Source organism: Terrapene carolina, unplaced genomic scaffold (genome assembly GCF_002925995.2).
Source record: "Terrapene carolina triunguis isolate 2854851 unplaced genomic scaffold, T_m_triunguis-2.0 Scaffold58, whole genome shotgun sequence".
In the NCBI taxonomy this organism is placed as follows: Eukaryota; Metazoa; Chordata; order Testudines; family Emydidae; genus Terrapene; species Terrapene triunguis.
Window position 1 is genome coordinate 4,148,693 of NW_020664409.1, and position 18,421 is coordinate 4,167,113.

General features: G+C 40.7%; 1 protein-coding gene across 1 annotated transcript in view; it reads left to right on the forward strand.

Moving 5' to 3' along the window:
* Window positions 1–2,075: 2,075 nt before the first annotated feature.
* The window catches only part of PHACTR1 (phosphatase and actin regulator 1), a 410,748-nt gene continuing 394,402 nt past the window's right edge, over window positions 2,076–18,421 (forward strand). The window contains exon 1 of the mRNA XM_026660202.2: window positions 2,076–2,133. The gene's annotated coding sequence lies outside the window, so the exon portion shown is untranslated. The remainder of the gene's footprint in view (window positions 2,134–18,421) is intronic.

An 18,421-nucleotide genomic window follows, 5' to 3' on the forward strand; every position in this document is an offset into this window, starting at 1 on the left:
TTGATCCATAAGAAGAATGACTGGAACAGAAGGAAACTAAACAGCACTACTTGTTCTATGACATTGGTATTTGGATAAACTATCCTTGTCCTACCTCACTGCTTTGGAAGGGATAGGGGGAGACTTAAAACACAACTGGAAAGTAGGTTTTTGTTTGGTCAATCATACCAATGACTAATTCAGAATAAAATAATTTAGAGAAATGAACAACTTACTGCCTACAAGTAGTTCAGCTACTTTCTTTGCGGAAAGATGGGTCGATTGGAATGAACTGACCCAATAAATAATAATATACATTTTATAATAACCATGTGAATATCTACTGTAACTCAATTCAACTCTGCTGAATTCCCTCATCTTTCATATTTCTCATTTCTTTTACTATTGATGTGAGAAAATAATTTGTATAGTCTACTATTCTGTTTATCTTTAATGATAAGTTAGCATTTATTATTATTATTATTTTGTTTAACAGTACCATATAGCGATTCCAAATGAGATTGGAGACCCAATGTGCTAAACAGTCTAAGCGACAGCCCCTGCCATTTAAATAGACAAGACAGAAAAGGGCAGGAGACAGGAAGTATTCTCTTTATTTTACAGCTGGAGAACTGGGCCACAGATATTTGCCTATGGCCACAGAGAATGTCTGCAGCAAAACTGACAATTAAACCTAGATCTCCTGAGTCCCAGTCCAATGCCTTAATTACAAAACCATTTTTTGTTTCTAAAAATAAGGTTAAGGGCATTTATGCTTTCTAGATACAGAGCAAAATATCCAAAAGCGCCAAAAGGTCGTAGAAGCCTATATCCCAAGCTCTTAGACCCAAATCCCAAAATGTACTTAGGCACCTAACTCCCATTGATTTCAGTGGGAGTTAGACATCCAAATACCTTTGAGGATCTGGGCCTAAGTCACTTTTATAAATGAAACTGAGGCTCCTAGGTCACTTAGGCACTTAAAAAATATATTACCTATAAATGGTTCCACTTTTGTCAGTGTGTTTGTCCACAGAAAGGAAAATGTATGCATACATAGGGGTTGAGGAGTTAAGCAGTTCAGTCTTGTGGCAGCCTTTCCAACAATGAACAGGGTCTTAGTCTGATATTCCCCAAATCTGACCTTATAAACAGAACTTTCAAGGAGCTTTGCACATCCCACAATATTGTCAAAAGTTTTCAACTACTCTAGGAGCCGGTGCTGGTGCATGTTGTGGTTGGTCCTCACACTGCTGCTTTTTCTTTCCCCACTTATAGGAAACGGGGGGTGGAAGAAGCAACCTTTTTTTTTTCATATTGAGGATTATATGGAACGAGCATAAATATTAGAACACGAACTGATTAAAAGGAAAAGCGAGTCCCTCTCCAGCAATTGGAATGTCAGGTCACCTTAGAGTCACAGCCTGTCCTGTTTCACCGCCTCCTCAGCTGTACCAGCAGCCACTGGTGGTGTCATTCCCACCTCCGCGTGCCTCAGCAGCCTGGCCGCTTGCCCAGGGAAGAGGGGATGTGTGTCTCTCTCTCCCACACTTGCACCCCCCAAGCAGACACTTCCGTCACACAACGCTCCCAGCCCCGAATCAATGGGGCGGCGCTGAGGTTCCCTCCCTACCCCACTGGCCATTCTAGTCACCAGCCAGTCACTGTCGGCAATAATCAGGTCACTTTAGCACTGGGACATTGCCCTCCCTGCTGGGAGGCGGGGGGATGGACGCTGTGCGGCGCCTGCAGGTGACCCCTGGCCCTGCCCCCTCCGCCTGTGCTGAGGCTGCAGGGAGAGGGGCTGGCAGGGCAGCGTTTCCCGATCTCGCTGCTCCAGTCCAGAGATCCTTAACGGGTTTTCCCTCCCTCTCCCTCTTTCTCTCTTTTCCTCTCTTTCCCCTTCCTCTGCTCCCCCTCCCCCTCCTCTGTGTGTGCGCCTCTTCCTCTTCCCTCCCTCCTTCTCCTCTTTCCCACCCCACCTCTCTCTCCTTTCTCCCTCATCAGCTCGCCGGGCGACCCTGCTCACCGTACCCACATTAATGGCGGCATCTTCGGAGGAGGAGATAGACCGGAGACCCATCAGGAGAGTCAGGTCCAAGAGTGACACCCCTTACCTCGCAGAGGCCAGGATCTCCTTCAATCTTGGGAGAGGTAAGAGCGACCCCTCTCCCTGTCCATCCCCCCCGGTGCACACACACAGACACACGCCCCAATGCTCATCCCTTCCCTGCCACCCACCCCTTCCCATCCTCAGGCTGCTGCTGCTGCTGCACTCCACTCTGCCTCTTTGTGTCTGCTGGGTGCAGGGCGCTGCTGAAGGTATGTGAAACCCTGACATGTCACGGTCACACAAGCATTTCTCCCCTCCCTTCGCTCCCCAGCCGTAAGACACTGGTGCAATACAAAATGAACTGGCAGGAGGGGGCAGCATGGATGGGCAGGAGGGGAGGACTAAGACGTGGTGGTGGCAGCGTTCAGTTCCTGTCATGGAGTAAGCAAGCAGTGGAGTAATTTCCCCCTCAAAGTTTTTTTTTTGGGGGGGGGGAAGAGACCTACACAGTACCACAATCACCCCTAATATATCTTTCCTCATTTATCTCCCATCTTCCCCCATAAGGGTCTAGATACCTAACTCTCCCCAGACATCCCCTCCATCTATCCTCCTCCCAGCTTTCTAGGATGTCCTCTCTTTTCACACCTCATTCTTTCCCCAGACTTTTCATTCTCTTTTCCCTTTCCCCCAAAGACCTTATTCCCCCCCCCCCATTTCCTCAAACCCATCCCTTTTCCTCTATGCCCCTTATTCTCCTTCCAAACCTCTCACTTGGCCCCTCAAACCACTTAGTCTCCCTATCCTCTGCCCCCAAACTACTCTCCCCCCAAAAGCCATCTCCTCTTTCGCTACCAAATAGCCCTACATCCCTCATTCTTTCTTCCTTTCCTTTCCCCAAACATTCCTCCTCCTATTACCATGCTCCTCCTTCCCCATCTGTCCTCCAACCCCCTTTACTCCCAAATCCCCACTTCCTCTTCCCTGTCCCCAACACCTATTTCCCTCCTCCCAAATTTCCTTCTCACCTCCCTCTCCCTGCAAACTCTCTTTCTCCCTTTCCTCTCCCCTTCCCTCAAGCCTCTAATTCTCTTTCTGTCCTCTCCAATAAGACTCTCTCTCCCCCCAGCCCTACATCTCTCTCTCTCTCTGCAGACTCTTCATTCTATTCTTCCTTTCCTCAACTCCTAGAATCCCTCCCTTTCTCATAGCCCATCATTCTTGTCCCTCCCCGTCAAACTACTCTTCCTTCCTCCTTCTCACCAGTCTCCTCTTCTGCCCAAATTCATTCATTCCTCCCCTGAAATCACCCCCATTGTTCCACTTGTAATTCCTCCAGTCTTTCCTCCCATGCCTCTGTCCCCAAGATTAGTCTGAAACTTACACCTATATCCTTCCCACTCTCTCTGCCCCATGAGATCCCATGTTCTCTCACAGTAACCCTGACATTCCCTCTCTCTCTGCCCCTCAATGTGTCACAACCTTCCTATTTGCTCCACCTTTCCCAGGTCTTCTCTCATCCCTCCAGCTCCCCAAATTCACCCCTCTTCTTTCTGCTTCCGTCCCTTATCTCTCCCCTCCACCCCCGCCACATAGACACTGCGCCCAGAGCTGCCCTCCAGCTCCTCTTTCACCTCTCTTCTTTCTGTCTCCCTGTCCTCGAGGTCCTCCAACATGATGCCTGTTCCCTCCCAGATCCCCTTTCACGTTACTCCTGCCATCCTCAAGGTCCTTTCCCACCAGGCCTGTACCCCTCCTCTCTCCATTGGGCCATTCCCCTCTTGAGGGTCTCCTGCCCATGGTGATCCTCCCTTTACCTGCCCTCAAAAGTGAGGAAACGAGAAGACAGTTGCTCCTGGGTGGTTACTCAGTTTCCTCCATACCAGACCACCAGGCTCCCCTTGCATAGGAGGGGGGGAATTGAGATAACTTTAGAGAGGAGTCTCAGCTGCAGTCTCCTGACTTTCCCACCAGGGTACACTGAAGTAACCCTACTGGCAGGATCCTACAATGCAACTCCCTTTTTCAGCAGAGCCCCTCAATTCAACAGCTCACTGTGGGAAGAGAGTTTGACTGAGAGCTCCTGCTTGCTATGTTGCAGTCTCTCTCCCTTCCCCCTCAACAGGTTGCAAATTGGAGGTGATAAAGATGTAGTTGTTTTCTCCTCCAGACTGAAAGTTGGTGCGGGACAGATTCATCCCCTTGGTAACTAGTAATATGCAGGTTGTGTTTACCATTGACTGTGACTGGTTGATTATGTTGTTCACAGTCTGATTATCCCTTTCTGGTCATGATTAGTTTTTTTAAAATTATTGAATAAAGCTTTAGTTTGGCTGGGTGGCATTTCAAGGCAGGAGTTAGAAAGTGATGCCAGTAGGTGGTATTGATTTTAAGGAACTGAAAGTGAAAACAGACAAGACGTAGGGGTGTGGGGAGGGGACTAGCAGACATTACTACAGCAAGTCCTGGAAGGTCAGGTAGAATGCTGCTCTTTCTTTCTTTCTTTCTTTCTTCCTTTCTTCTGTAATTCCTATGAAAATTGGATAAGTACATTTAGTTTCCCTTTTAATTTGTGTGTTTTAAAGCTCCATTTCTAACCTCTGAGGAATGGACTTCCTTTAAAGGGAATAATTCAAAGAAGTAGCACTGGAAAGATTTGTGAAGAAACAGAATAAAACTGTTTAAAGCAGTGCGAGTGGATGTTTTCATTAATCCATCTGGCACTGGGTGGTTTGAGTTTAAAAAAAAAATTGCTTAGCAACCCGTGTTTAAGTTAGTGAGCTAACTCAGTGAAATATGCCAGTGATATCCGCTCCATTGTTGAGCTTTTGGTTTTATTTTTGTGACTGTTTTCCAAGAATGCATAAACCAAGGCCCCTTAATTTCAGAAGGACCCGTATTCCAAAGAACCAGTTTTATTTTAAAGATGGTTAAACTTCTTCTAGATCTGATTATGTTATATGGTGTAGGGTTAGGTTTTGAAAACCTCTTGTTTATAAGGAATGGTGTGTTTGTATATTTTTAAGGTTCATATAATTGTTTGTGGCAAAAAGTATTTCTGAACTTGTCTGCTGAATTTTAGGGTTAGCAAACAAACCTTGTGTATATTTTATTAAGAATTACTTTGAATATTTTATATTTTTAGGAAGTATTGATACAATAGTTATCCCTTAAGTTATTGTATGTGTAGCTTTCATGAAACAGTTAAAGGTGCAATTAAACTAGAACACTTAATTCATAGCTGGCCCCCCTCAACGAACCTTTACTTTGTATACTTATTGCTTATTCAGGGTAAGAGCTGTGCTCTCTGGTATTCAAATGGTATTCACTGCAGAAAGTAGAAGCACTTACTGTATGTTGGATGAAGCCCATTTGGAATCTATCTGGAAATAGATTCCCCATTCTGTATCTCTCCTCTTTATGTGTCCATTGCTAGTACTATTTCTTAATTGTGAAACTACCAGATATTACTTTTTTCTTATTTCAAATTTAATTACTGCACTGGTGTAGAGCTGAGAGGTTTAGGGTCAGGGAAAGACTCCGGAGCACATATGAACACGAGGAGCTGTTCATTCCAGGTGGTGCTGAATAGAGTGTCTGTATGCTACCAAGAAAAATGGACTCTAATAATTCATTGTTTAAAGTAACTCTCTCTCTCTCTCTGTGATGTGTTTTCCTCTATGTCGATGTGTGTAAGCTGTGTGTTTCTGTGCAAGTGCATATATAACTGTGTCTGTGTACATGGAGAGGGGAAGCGAGGTGGAAATGAGGAAGGAATGTCATTTCCCCTACTCAGTGATTCAGTCAGGACTAAAGTGATGCTTAGGGCACAGGAAATATCCCCTTCCCTACACACCTACGGGTTACCTCCCATTTAATGCATTTCATGTGTACACTCCTGCTGCTCAAACACAGCCTATAGTGTTTTTCCTGCCAGCTGCTACAAGCAGGGTTGCATCCCCTTTTGATCCGGTCATTGTCTTGTTCCAGGATACTCGCTGGGATAGGATGCAGCGTGCTGTTGCTTTGCTTTATTTGAACTTTAAATCCATTATTATTATTATCTATATGCAGATGGAGTTAGTGCTACACTTCTCCACCCTTAAATTTAATGGCAACCACTAGTTAACAGCAGTCTTATTTATCTACTTCAGCTGCAAGTTATAATTATACCATTACTGCTATCTGTATTGTTGCCAGATTGCACACACACAGTCAATTACATAATTTGGGTAGAGCAAGGAGTTGGTATGTTTCTCAAAAACAATTTATAAACAATTAATCAAGACAAACTTTATCTGCCCCTCCAATCAGATTATATTCATAGTTTATTTTTCATATTACTTTCATTAATTAGTTTTCAAACAAATATTTGTTTATGATGTTTGTTTCCAAATACTGATCAATTGTAGTATTATAAATATTCCCTACTGTGAAATTCCAAATGCTGTTCAATTAATATACTCTATCATATATCTTATTCAAGCCTTCTTGGACTGATTAAAAAGAAACAAAGTTGTTTTCCAAACTAAGAGGACTATTCTCCCTACTGATGTACACATGCCAATCCTAGTAATCTCAGTTATATGCTCATATCAAGAGGATAATATTTCTCAAAGGACTTCAATTGCCTCTTCTGCATCAATGAATGTAGCTACGGAACATTATAAAACTATAGACTGATATAAAATGCTTTTTTGCTTATCTGATACTGTATCAGTCCATGTGCAAATAAATGCTATATCTGAAAACTAAATGTGCTTACACAAGGACCTCAGCTCCACACCACAAGAATGTGTTCTCACTTTATTTTTTGAAAACTATAAAGGGCCTAATTTTTTAAAATTATAGTGATTTAGGTGCATCAATTTCTGGGTGCCCAACCTGAGATACTTTAAAGGGGTGCAAGTTCTCAGCATCTGCCCTCTGAAAATCAGGCCCTTTTGAAGGTCTCCATTTGGGCATCCAAAAATTAAGGGACATAAAATCACTGCTTCTGAAAACTTATGCCTACATTTGTTAAGACTGGCTAATGACATAAAGTATCTCTTCCCCTCATTCCTATGCCATCCCTAGAACATCTCCAATTTTCACCCTACATACTGACCTATTCAGATGTTAGTTGTGTTACAGAAGGCTATATTTAAAAATGTTAAATGATGGAACCATCTGGGAAGCAGAGAGCTTCCAGGCTGGAGAAATTATATCTAATTACTGATAAGGGGACAGACCATTTAGTGACTCATACTTAATGATCTAAGGCGGGGAGTGTTATATTTCTTATCAGACAGGAAAAATAACTTGTAGTGTTGGGAAATCTTATTGCAGTGAATTGGTTGAGGTAGTAGATAGGTGGGTGTTAATAGTTAAGGTAGTGTTTGATCTCTTTATTGGTACATTATTGGGGGGAGGGATAGCTCAGTGGTTTGAGCATTGGCCTGCTAAACCCAGGGTTGTGAGTTCAATCCTTGAGGGGGCCACTTGGGGATCTGGGGCAAAATCAGTACTTAGTCCTGCTACTGAAGGCAGGGGCTGGACTCAATGACTTTTCAAGGTCCCTTCCAGTTCTAGGAGATGGGATATCTCCATTATTTATTATACATTCAAGCAGACCTGCTTGCCAGCAATTGACCTATATCTGTCCATCTGTAAGTAGCTAGATAAAGGTCAATAGTGTCCTATATGGCATTTCCGTACATGGAATGGATATTTTAGCTAGAGAAAGAATCCAACAGTAAACTTTGGACCACAGCCATTTTTAAAGGTGTTTCCAAGCTGATTGACATTTGGAAGAAGTCATCATCATGTCAGGCTGCTATGGAGACTTTCTGAGCTTGTTCAAGGGGGTCACCCAGTGTCATTCCCCACTTGAATTCGTTTGCTTGTCTGGGAGTAAAGTCTTGTCAGAGGAAAGAGACCGTGCTTTGGAGAAGGTGGCAGGGCAGAATGCTTGCTTAGGTGAGTGAATGGTCACTGAAGAGGGAATGTTCCCTCCAAAAAGCCATGATTATCCTCTGTGGTTATGATTTACAGGAGGCCCATGGAGCGTATAATAAACTGGATCAGCCCTGAAGTTCTGCTCAGATCTAAGTGTACTCAAATTAATTGGTAATCTCACACTGGGGACCAGATCCTCAGCTGATGTAAAGCTGCATAGCTCTATTGACTTCAGTGGAGCTACACAACTTACACCTGCTGATGATATGACCCCATAAGCAAACATATAGCTCTTCTTCCTCTTCCATTGTGAAATACCTGTTTATTTTGTTTTATGAAGGGGCCATATGCTCCCATAGAATGTGAGCTGCAGATGCAGAAATAAAGCAGCAACTTATATTTGAAAATGCTACAAAAGTCACTTTTCTGGGAGAAAAAGATGGAGTCATATAATAAATAATATCACAAAAAGATACAATAAAAAAATCCATAATATTACTGACTGCAAAGAAAAGTGGGTGTGGTCTCTGGACAGATATGTGGAGTCAGCAGGTGCTGCTCTTGAAATAGTGATTAACTCACACAGAAAACTATCACAAATTAATGCTGCTTCAAGCAGCATTAAATCACAATTTGCAGGAATTGGAGGGGGCAGGATAAGGAGACTGATGAATGGCTAAAGGAGCCAGAAAATTCTCAGAAGAAGCTGTTTCTGTGGTGAAGAGACCGGGGATGGGACATGAAGTGGAACAGCAGTGAGTGTTGGCCAGCCTTATACTGAATAAGGTCCCAATCATTCTTCAGTTGAAATCAAAGGGATCTTATGTTTTCACACGCAATGGCATCTTTCCCACAAACTTGGGTGAACAACTGATTTTTTTTGTTCTCTGGCAGTTCTGAAAAACCACAGAGAAAGAATTGTTTAACCCCAAAATTTTGGCACATCAAAAATTCTAGTTTGGGTGTCATTTGACCTGAAATGTTTTGTTTGGAGGCATTTTTAAACAGCTAGATTCAAAAAAAGGCTGGAGAAGGAAGGTTCCATCTCATAATTTTTAGCCAGGAGGAGAAGGATGGTGGTGGTCTCCTTATAATTGTTAGTGTAGTGGTTATAATGTTCACCTGGGATGTGGGAAACCTGGGTTCAATTCCTCCCCTTTTGCTGATGTGGAGAAGAGACTTTAACTTGTGTTGCAAACGCTGTAGGTGAGTGCCTTAACCACTGGGCTATTCTGGCGTGTGTCTCTCTTGTTGAAGCTGTTCCACTTTTTATAAATGACTAATTAGTCATTAGAGCAGGGATTTCAGCTTGGGTCTCCCACATCCTCAGTGAGTGCCCTAACCCCGCTGAGTAATTCTCACTCTCTCTTTCTCTGACCTAAGGGCTATTCTTTGTCATTTTGAGGGCTACTGTGAAGGGCACTATGAATGATGTTTTTCAGAGGCTAAGTTGATGTACAGTTTTTTCTTTTCCAATGGCAGGGTAGGCTTTTCCCATGGCATCCCCCTGCACATTGAATTATATAGAAGGATATGATATCATTTTCTGTAGTGGTCAAGGAACAAGTTTCAATAATTATTTTCAGGTACTTATCTTTTCATTCTGTAAAATAAGTCATATTGTTTATGAAACCATTTCAAAGGCTGTTTAAAAAAATGAAGTGGCTTGATGAAATTATTGGATTTTCCTGGGGAAATCTGCATCCCATTCATTTTTAATTCTTTCTAAAGCTCATCACTTGATTTGAAAACCTTGTTTGAAGTCTTTTCAATTTACCCTTTGGCCACCCTTAAATACAGCATTAGGCCACTAACCCAATTAATCAACACCTTAGCTATTTAAAATGTTATTAAATGTCCTCTTTTGGGTTGTTGTAAAATGTATAATCCCCAAATATTATATAGGAATATAAAATACCCTGGATTCAGGGTGTTAACAGATTAGAAATGAGATAAAGGGGTAATCTAAAGGACAGATTTATGTTTTTAAAGTTACTGTAACTGTAAGCTTAGGGAGATTGGGGTTCATGAGAACAATGAAGAAGTAGCTAAAATCATGCCCAAGTGAAGGCTTTGCGGGGTGTAGGGGGTGTTAATATGTATTCAGTTTTGTTTCTTAAGCACTATCAGGTAAGAATTCCTACCTGGACAAATTCCACTTTGCCACAATTTCCACCCTCTCTCCTGGCTTTACTGCCAGGATCCTCATGAGCCCAAATGACAGTATTTGACTACACATTACTCTAAGAGAGATATTTGTTAAAGGGCTTGTGTGAATGGCCTCTCCTTTGCCATCACAATTTGCATCAGCAAAATTCGTGCCTGTATTTTTGTATCTTCAATTGATTTGTAAATCCAGTCTTAGTACTTCTGCCTTTAACTGTCTAATTTGGAGTACAACTACAGGTGCAAACTCTGAAATTTGCATGCACAATTCATTTTTTTGTCTCTGTTTCACACCAATAAACAGGAAGACAAGTCCCCGGTCTACTGAAAATATACACCTAAATTCAGGGTAAATATCATAGGGAGAATATGCCTTTTATGATTAAGGACTATTGGCCATATCCAGAGCTCAATGAAGTAAATGGAAATACTCCAATTGACTTCAGTAGTATTTGGATCAGGTCCTATATTCAGACGGGCAAAAGATCATGGGGAGGCATGTAAAGGGAAGATTTCCCTATGCTCTACCAGTTCATATAAAAATAACAACTCATCATCCAGGGCTTATGCCACGTGCTGGGAGAGCAGGGTGTAGCTTGTCAGAAGTGGAGAAACATGAAGAAGAAAAATTACACACAGTAAGTTCCCCCTCAAAGTCCTGAAAATGTTGGTGGAAATAGCTTAAAGCATCTTTAACTTTCACTACATTCCTGTAGCACTCCATCAGAGGGGTCCTGTGAGAATGTCCAATAGTACTCCACCCTAGGGCGCGTGAACTACTCCATCGACATGTTCATGTAAGCATATTCACGGGGCAGTGAGCCTATAGGAGTATGGTCACTGAGCTGCCATTGCTGTAGAATGGGGTGCTGGGAATCATGAGGAAGCAGGACACACACACATCTATGGTCAAGAGCCACAGATTTGATGTATTTTACTACAGCTGTCTGGATTACACATGATTTTCAGGGTACAGTTCTGCTCCACTGCTGTTCCCATGCTTCCAGGAAGATGTGGCAAAATTTGTCTCTTTAAGAAACCAGAGTATCCAGCTGTAAATGCCCACTTTCTATGCTTTATGTGGAAAGGGGTGATATGACTCTACATGATCCCTTGGCACAAAATGAGTACAGATGTATCAGTTAAAAATTATAAAATTATTTGTGCAAACCCAGTGCTTTGGAAAAATGGCTTAAAAATCATTAGATTTTAAAAAAAACATTTGGGGATTCTATTTACTTGCCTTCTGTTTTATGAGCCTTTGGAGTTCATGTTTTCAAATGTATCTCTGCAACCATGAAGACAAACTTATTTTTTTTAATGGAAACTGAAATTTTCACATAATCACTTGCTTCCAAGAACTGGGACACCAAACACACCAAAAATCATGAGACTCCCAATAATATTGTTAGAATTGGCAATACTGTTAAATTGTGCATATTAACAATAAGTTAGGGGGTAATTCTTAGCAACACTTACTGTCGGGCATAATGCTACTCTGAGTAGACTTATTTGTTTAATGAGGACTACTCATAGTGATACCCACTGTATCTGATAGTAAGTGTAGCATCAGGCCTAAAATTTGTAAGCTTTTCTAAATATACCTGAAAATTATTGATGTTGAAAGAATTTCCCGGGTCATCTACCATCAGATCACATATACTTTTGGTACTAATAAGGTTTGCTGTGATTATGTGTATGATAACCAGTTCATTATGCTTAAAAGTTGTAATTTTAAAATGTTAATCATTTCTAACTTAATGGCAAAACATAAACAAATTTAATTTTATACTGTCTTGGTAATGAATATTCATGGCAGAACATTTCTCGTGTATAAAATGCATCAAATCTCAGCAAAGTGTCATTTGTGACATTTAAATTACATTAATTTAAAATAGATTTTACATTATGTCAGGAATCTTAAAAATCTTTAAAATTATATTGTCATAGTTAACAAGAATGTTTTCTATATCCAGAATATTTTTAGGGTAAAATTCTTCCCTTGGTTATAATCATGCAATTCCACTGAAATCATTGGGATTGTAGTGATATATCTGAGGTAGAAATTGGTCCTTAGTATATGCCTTCATACATTCACAGATTCCAAGGCCAGAAGTGACCACTGTATCACATAGGCCACAGAACTTGCCCAAAATAATTCCTAGAACAGGTTATTTAGAAAAACAACCAATCTTGATTTTAAAATTGTCAATGATGGAGAATCCACCATGACCCTGAGTAAATTGTTCCAATGGTTGTTCCTTTCCTTCAACTAGATTTCATTTGGGTGCTATTATTGGATACCTTAATAAACGTAAGTATTTGCATGTAGTGTAGACATTGCACATGGCATCATAATAGTTTCCATTGCTTGAAATTACAGTTTAATCTATATGAAATGAAATAAATCAAATGAGATGAAGATGGTTCCTGCACCAGAATTTTAATGAGTAGCAAATTTAGCAAGAAAACAAGGAAGCGCACTTGAAAACTAAATTGACTTTGGGCTAGAGCTTGTATTCCTTGTGCACCCCAAACACATATTAATTTCATTTGGTTTATTGGGTGCATAAGAAATGCAAGAGTGAGTCCCAATTGTTCGTATGTTGATATATTATATTAACACCTACAAATTTACCTGACATTGTAACTATTATGGATGACATGAACATACCCCAGTACATTTCAGTTAATGATGGAATTATGCATAATTTATAATACAATATGACTTTCTGAATGTAACTTGCAGTATTTGGACACATATTTGGTTAACAGATATTAAGCAAACTAAATATCTGATACATTATTAAAATGATATAAAACTTTGTTATGTCCAAGTCTGCATATACCTAATGGTAGAATGCTTGAAATAGTTTCCCCATTTGTTTTATAACAATAAACATTACATTTGTAACACAAATAGATCAGGGTTTAAATTTGTAAAGATTGTAAATAATGTTTATGTTAAGAGTCAGAAGAACGTTCACTTACTCAGAAAGAAACAGTATTAATCACATGGGGCTCAATCCTGTGAGATGCTTGGTGCCTTTAACTCACACTGATTTTGATGTGAATTAGGGTACTCAGCCCCCTACAGCTTTTGGACTTTGCTGAGAAAATATTTCCAGTTCTGTTAGTCTAGCTCCAGTTCTGTGAAATAGCTAGGCTAAGTTTTAAAATGGAAATAGAAATTATCTTTAAATGTTGTTAGTTTTGTTAAAAATGCATCCCCTACATTTCAGCTCTTATTTTGTATCCTTCTTTCTGGGTCTGAATGCCTTTCATAAGTGTTTAAGTACAAGTTCAAATACAAAGCTACTATAAGGGGATCTTGCTACATACAGAACTCTCTTTGAAGTCAATGGGCGTGTTGTTTATGTGAATCAGTCAATCTGGCCTAAGTGCTAAAATAACATTAGGGACAAGGGGGTTAAACCATCAAAGCACCCTTAAATTCAGCCTAAAAAGTCTAAAGCTTGTCCCATTATGCCAGAGCTTTGCAGTATAATCTATGGGGGTTTTGTCAACTCAGAGTAAGATATGTCAAAAATTATGATGGAACAAGAAATGAACAATTGCATCATACTGTTCCTTGAAAAAGAGAGTACTCTGATTCCATGCCAGGCTCTCCTCTCTGACAGCATATATCAGTGCCGTTTTCATATATAATTGTCTTCCCTAACTTTCTTTGCTAGAAAAATACAGAAAAGAAATGCGGAGATTTGACATAACTATGTTTAGCCGTTAAGAAATCCTCTGAGTCTCTGGTGGCCCTTCTTCACACAGATCCTTCAGTCACTGGCATCCCACATGAGCCCACGAACCTTATTTTGTAGCTTGTTTCCCTCAACAATATTGACCAGTAATGTTGCTATAGCTATCTCTTGTTTAGGTGATGTGGCCAGCTTGCAAATCCTCTATTTTCACTTTTTTCCTTCATCCAATTGTGCTGCTGTTTCTCCAGAGTTTTCCATAACATACCCTGAATTACCCTAAGGTTCAAGACTCTTGGGGCCTGACTTTATCTGCTTTGTTCCTGACCACTCCACCATTTCAACAGAGTGCAGATGTCACGTGTTGCTGTTTTACTGCAGTGTTTCTCCTGTTGGGAACATGCTGCTTGCACATTTGTAAACAGTGCTTGGGGTATGCTGCCTCTTTTTGTTTTAACTTACGAGATACATATTCTGCTTATGCTCAGCTGATGAGAACATATAGCCCTAAATGATCATCCTGTGTTTTAAGGCCCCATGATAAAGAGCCATATAATCTACAAGATCATTTCATGAACCCAGTTAAGTGAATAATTCCACAGAGTGATTACTTCTACTGTCTGCATTCTGACTGCTCTCTGGTTCCACACTATTAAAGATGATTTAGTGGAAACGTTGAGGTGGAAAGGTAAGAATAGACTGATTTTAACTAGTACTGAACAGCGCATCACTTCTATTTAAAACAGTCTGGCGTGTTCATCCAATCATGAACAATTTTCATTTTGTCTCATCACCATGTTTGTTCATCAGGGTATTCCATAAGGTTTGTTCTAGTGCAATCTGAAAGGAGCCTCCATCGGCAGAGCTGTGAATAATTTTCAAACAATGTAACGGCTTGTTTCAGAAGCACTGCATTATATAGAGTTGTACGCCACAGTGTGGTATATTATTTATAGCTATGTCAATCAATCACTTTGACTTACTGTGTACAGACCGTGATAATAGCTTGGACCACTTTAAAATCATTAAAATTACTAAACCAACATATAATTAAAAGACTATGGAAAACAAGTGTTTAGATTTGCTTTAATCTGAGCCAAAGGCCCAAAGCAACAAATATTTCTACCAATTGAATGATGGGTAATTTAGGACTGAGAAAGCATCATGAACAAACTAAACTGTGAATGTAGCTTTTCAAAAGTACATGAGTGGCTGCTGGACATAACGGCCCAATCCTGGAACATTTACTTGTGGAAATACACCTCTATCCCGATATAACGCGACCCAATATAACACGAATTCAGATATAACGCGGTAAAGCAGTGCTCCGGGGGGGCGGGGCTGCGCACTCTGGCAGATCAAAGCAAGTTCTATATAATGCGGTTTCACCTATAACACGGTAAGATTTTTTGGCTCCCGAGGACAGCGTTATATCATAGAATCATAGAATATCAGGGTTGGAAGGGACCTCAAGAGGTCATCTAGTCCAACCCCCTGCTCAAAGCAGGACCAATTCCCAACTAAATCATCCCAGCCAGGGCTTTGTCAAGCCGGGCCTTAAAAACCTCTAAGGAAGGAGACTCCACCACCTCCCTAGGTAACGCATTCCAGTGCTTCACCACCCTCCTAGTGAAATAGTGTTTCCTAATATCCAACCTGGACCTCCCCCACTGCAACTTGAGACCATTGCTCCTTGTTCTGTCATCTGCCACCACTGAGAACAGCCGAGCTCCATCCTCTTTGGAACCCCCCTTCAGGTAGTTGAAGGCTGCTATCAAATCCCCCCTCATTCTTCTCTTCTGGAGACTAAACAATCCCAGTTCCCTCAGCCTCTCCTCATAAGTCATGTGCTCCAGACCCCTAATCATTTTTGTTGCCCTCCGCTGGACTCTTTCCAATTTTTCCACATCCTTCTTGTAGTGTGGGGCCCAAAACTGGACACAGTATTCCAGATGAGCCCTCACCAATGTTGAATAAAGTGACTCTGCACTTATCCTTGTTGAACCTCATCAGGTTTTTTTTGGCCCAATCCTTTATATCGGGGTAGAGATGTAATCCTTATTCGTGTGAACGGTTTCATTGACTTCACTGAGGTCACTCGCATAAGATTACTTGTGTGAGTGAAGATGTACAGATTTGGACCCTTAGGCATGTTTAGGGAATATAGTCCCAATTAATAGCAAGGAGTGCTTTAAAAGTATACACTGAAATTTGTTATTGCTTTAAAGCAGTAATGCTATACAAGTTACTGTCTAATGACATTTTCTGGGAACTGTTTTATATTGCTTTATAGAGTTAAGTAACACCATGGACATAAACCACAGAAAGCAGTGGTGTAAAGATATTGGGTCATTGTGGTGCATACTATCTATAGAAGACCAGTCACACAGGAAATGTTAAAATTTTGGGTGCAATATCTGGTGTGCAAAGGATGCTACATTGTAATAAATATTTGGTTTGTAAATGTAATTACAATTATGGCATGCAGCTTTTACTTTATATTCTAAATAAGACACATCGTCTGGGAAAAAGAGGAGGACCCAAGATTAAAGCAACTTAAGTCCCATGATGCCATCAAAACAGCATGGCTTATTGTAAAAGAACTGATTCGTCAGTTACGGTTACCCTAGACATCAGTAACCTGCTCTCAGCAGGCTACTTACCTAAGTGGTGCTATATCTATATCTATATATAGATATAGATATGTGTCATTAGCTTTAGGAGCATGCAGGGACCATCTGTTACCAGTGTGGGTTTGAAGGGCTCAGCATGGACTGGAAGGGGGTCATATTTAGAAGATCTATACTTACTAACTCCTGGCTGTCTAAGCCCATAGCAGATACGCATATCAGAGCAGTGCTACATGGCTCTCCCAGCAGTTTCCCCAGATTTTGTTTCTGTACATTGATTAACTTAACCATGCTTACTGTCATTTGTGACTAACTGAGTTGTGAGTTGATGCCATGGTGTTTCACAGAGCACCTCACTTCATATAACCTTTCATAGATATGTCCTCCTTGTGCACTACCTCACCCACTCAGGAAAGGATATCATCATACAGTCCATTGTGTGGTGAATAAATGAAGGCACTCAGTAAAGCTAATAACAAGAGGTAGAAGGATTAACAGTAGGCAAAGTGGAGAAAGGTATGTACATTACGCAGGCAAATTCAGCAACAGTACTAGGTGCAGTAAATCCAATATCTTTTTAGGAAAGAAAATAGTGTTCAAGGTAATGTAATTGATATATCACTATAGAAAGTTACATAGAAACAGAGATATGCATTTGTTCCTCCCCTCCTCACTGGAGTTTTTATGACGTAAAATCATTTACATTTAATAAATGTGCTAATGCCCTTAATGTATACATTTCTTCTATGGTTGCCTTGTATCGTAGGTGGCTTAAATTGATAACCAAATGTTTTATCACCTTTAAGACTTTGTGTTGAACTTAAGCCACAGTCTTAAAGTGGATTAAGCATAGAAGTGTCAGCTGCATCTCAAATGAGATGTTTCCTTCAGCATAAATGAATATTCATGTTTCAGCTTAGTTGGTGTTTCCTTCTTAGTAAAGGGCCAGCACTGAACAAAAGGGAGGCTGCATTACAACTCATCTGTCCATAGTGTATTTTTTTTAAAAAAATTAGTGCCTTTAACTAATATAGCACTCTATAAACACAGGGGCAGACCCTGAAGTGGTCACTCTGGCTCCAACCATGTACTTGAAAATGTATGAGTGAAGAAAGTCCTTTTGTGCATGTATCCTCTTCCTGCAAGGAAAAGGACCTCAGGAGTTAGAGCAGAACAGAAACTTTATATACCCAATGTTAGATAGCCATTATTTGGGGGAAAGCCCTGGCAGGGAGAGGCATATGACCATGGGTTCTTGCTGATTCCTGTGAGTCTGTGGGCTGGTCTGTTCCTATGGCAGGATACTCACCTCCACGATGGAATGACTGGAGAGAGAACTCCATGAAGGGGATCATACAGGGATTTTTCTACCCTTCAGCCCCCTGTCATGGTGGGTTTTTTTGTTTGTTGGTTAGTTTCCTGGAGAGGATGATCCATTCTTATTCAGTTTTTAGGCAAGACTCTCAGTCAAGTTAATGAGCTATTCCCCAAGTAGGGACAGAGCTAAGACCTCTAGATTTGACCCAAAGATTACCTATCCAGGGCTTTCTATGCCAGCCATCACTGTAGTATCCAACAGTCAAACCCTGTAAAATCAACTTGCAGGGCATTGCCCATATTCGACTCAATAACTAAGATACATTTATTTCTCCCAGAAAGAACAGTGACGGGTTGAGAAAAGACCTTTGTTTGCACTGGAGTTGAACATGTTATTTTTTTCTGCTTGCTGAGTTTTAGAGGACTTTATTTTTATTTCTTGTCTCTTAAAACTACACATAAAACATTAGCCAAAACCTTGCTATCAGTCTACACACACACAATGTTTTATCTAAGTCATAACTTTTTGATGAAACTTTTATACCTTCTTGGTACAGCTGTACAGATATTTATGTACATCCATAAAAGCATTTATTATTTTCTATCAGCTAAAACGAGCCTGCTCT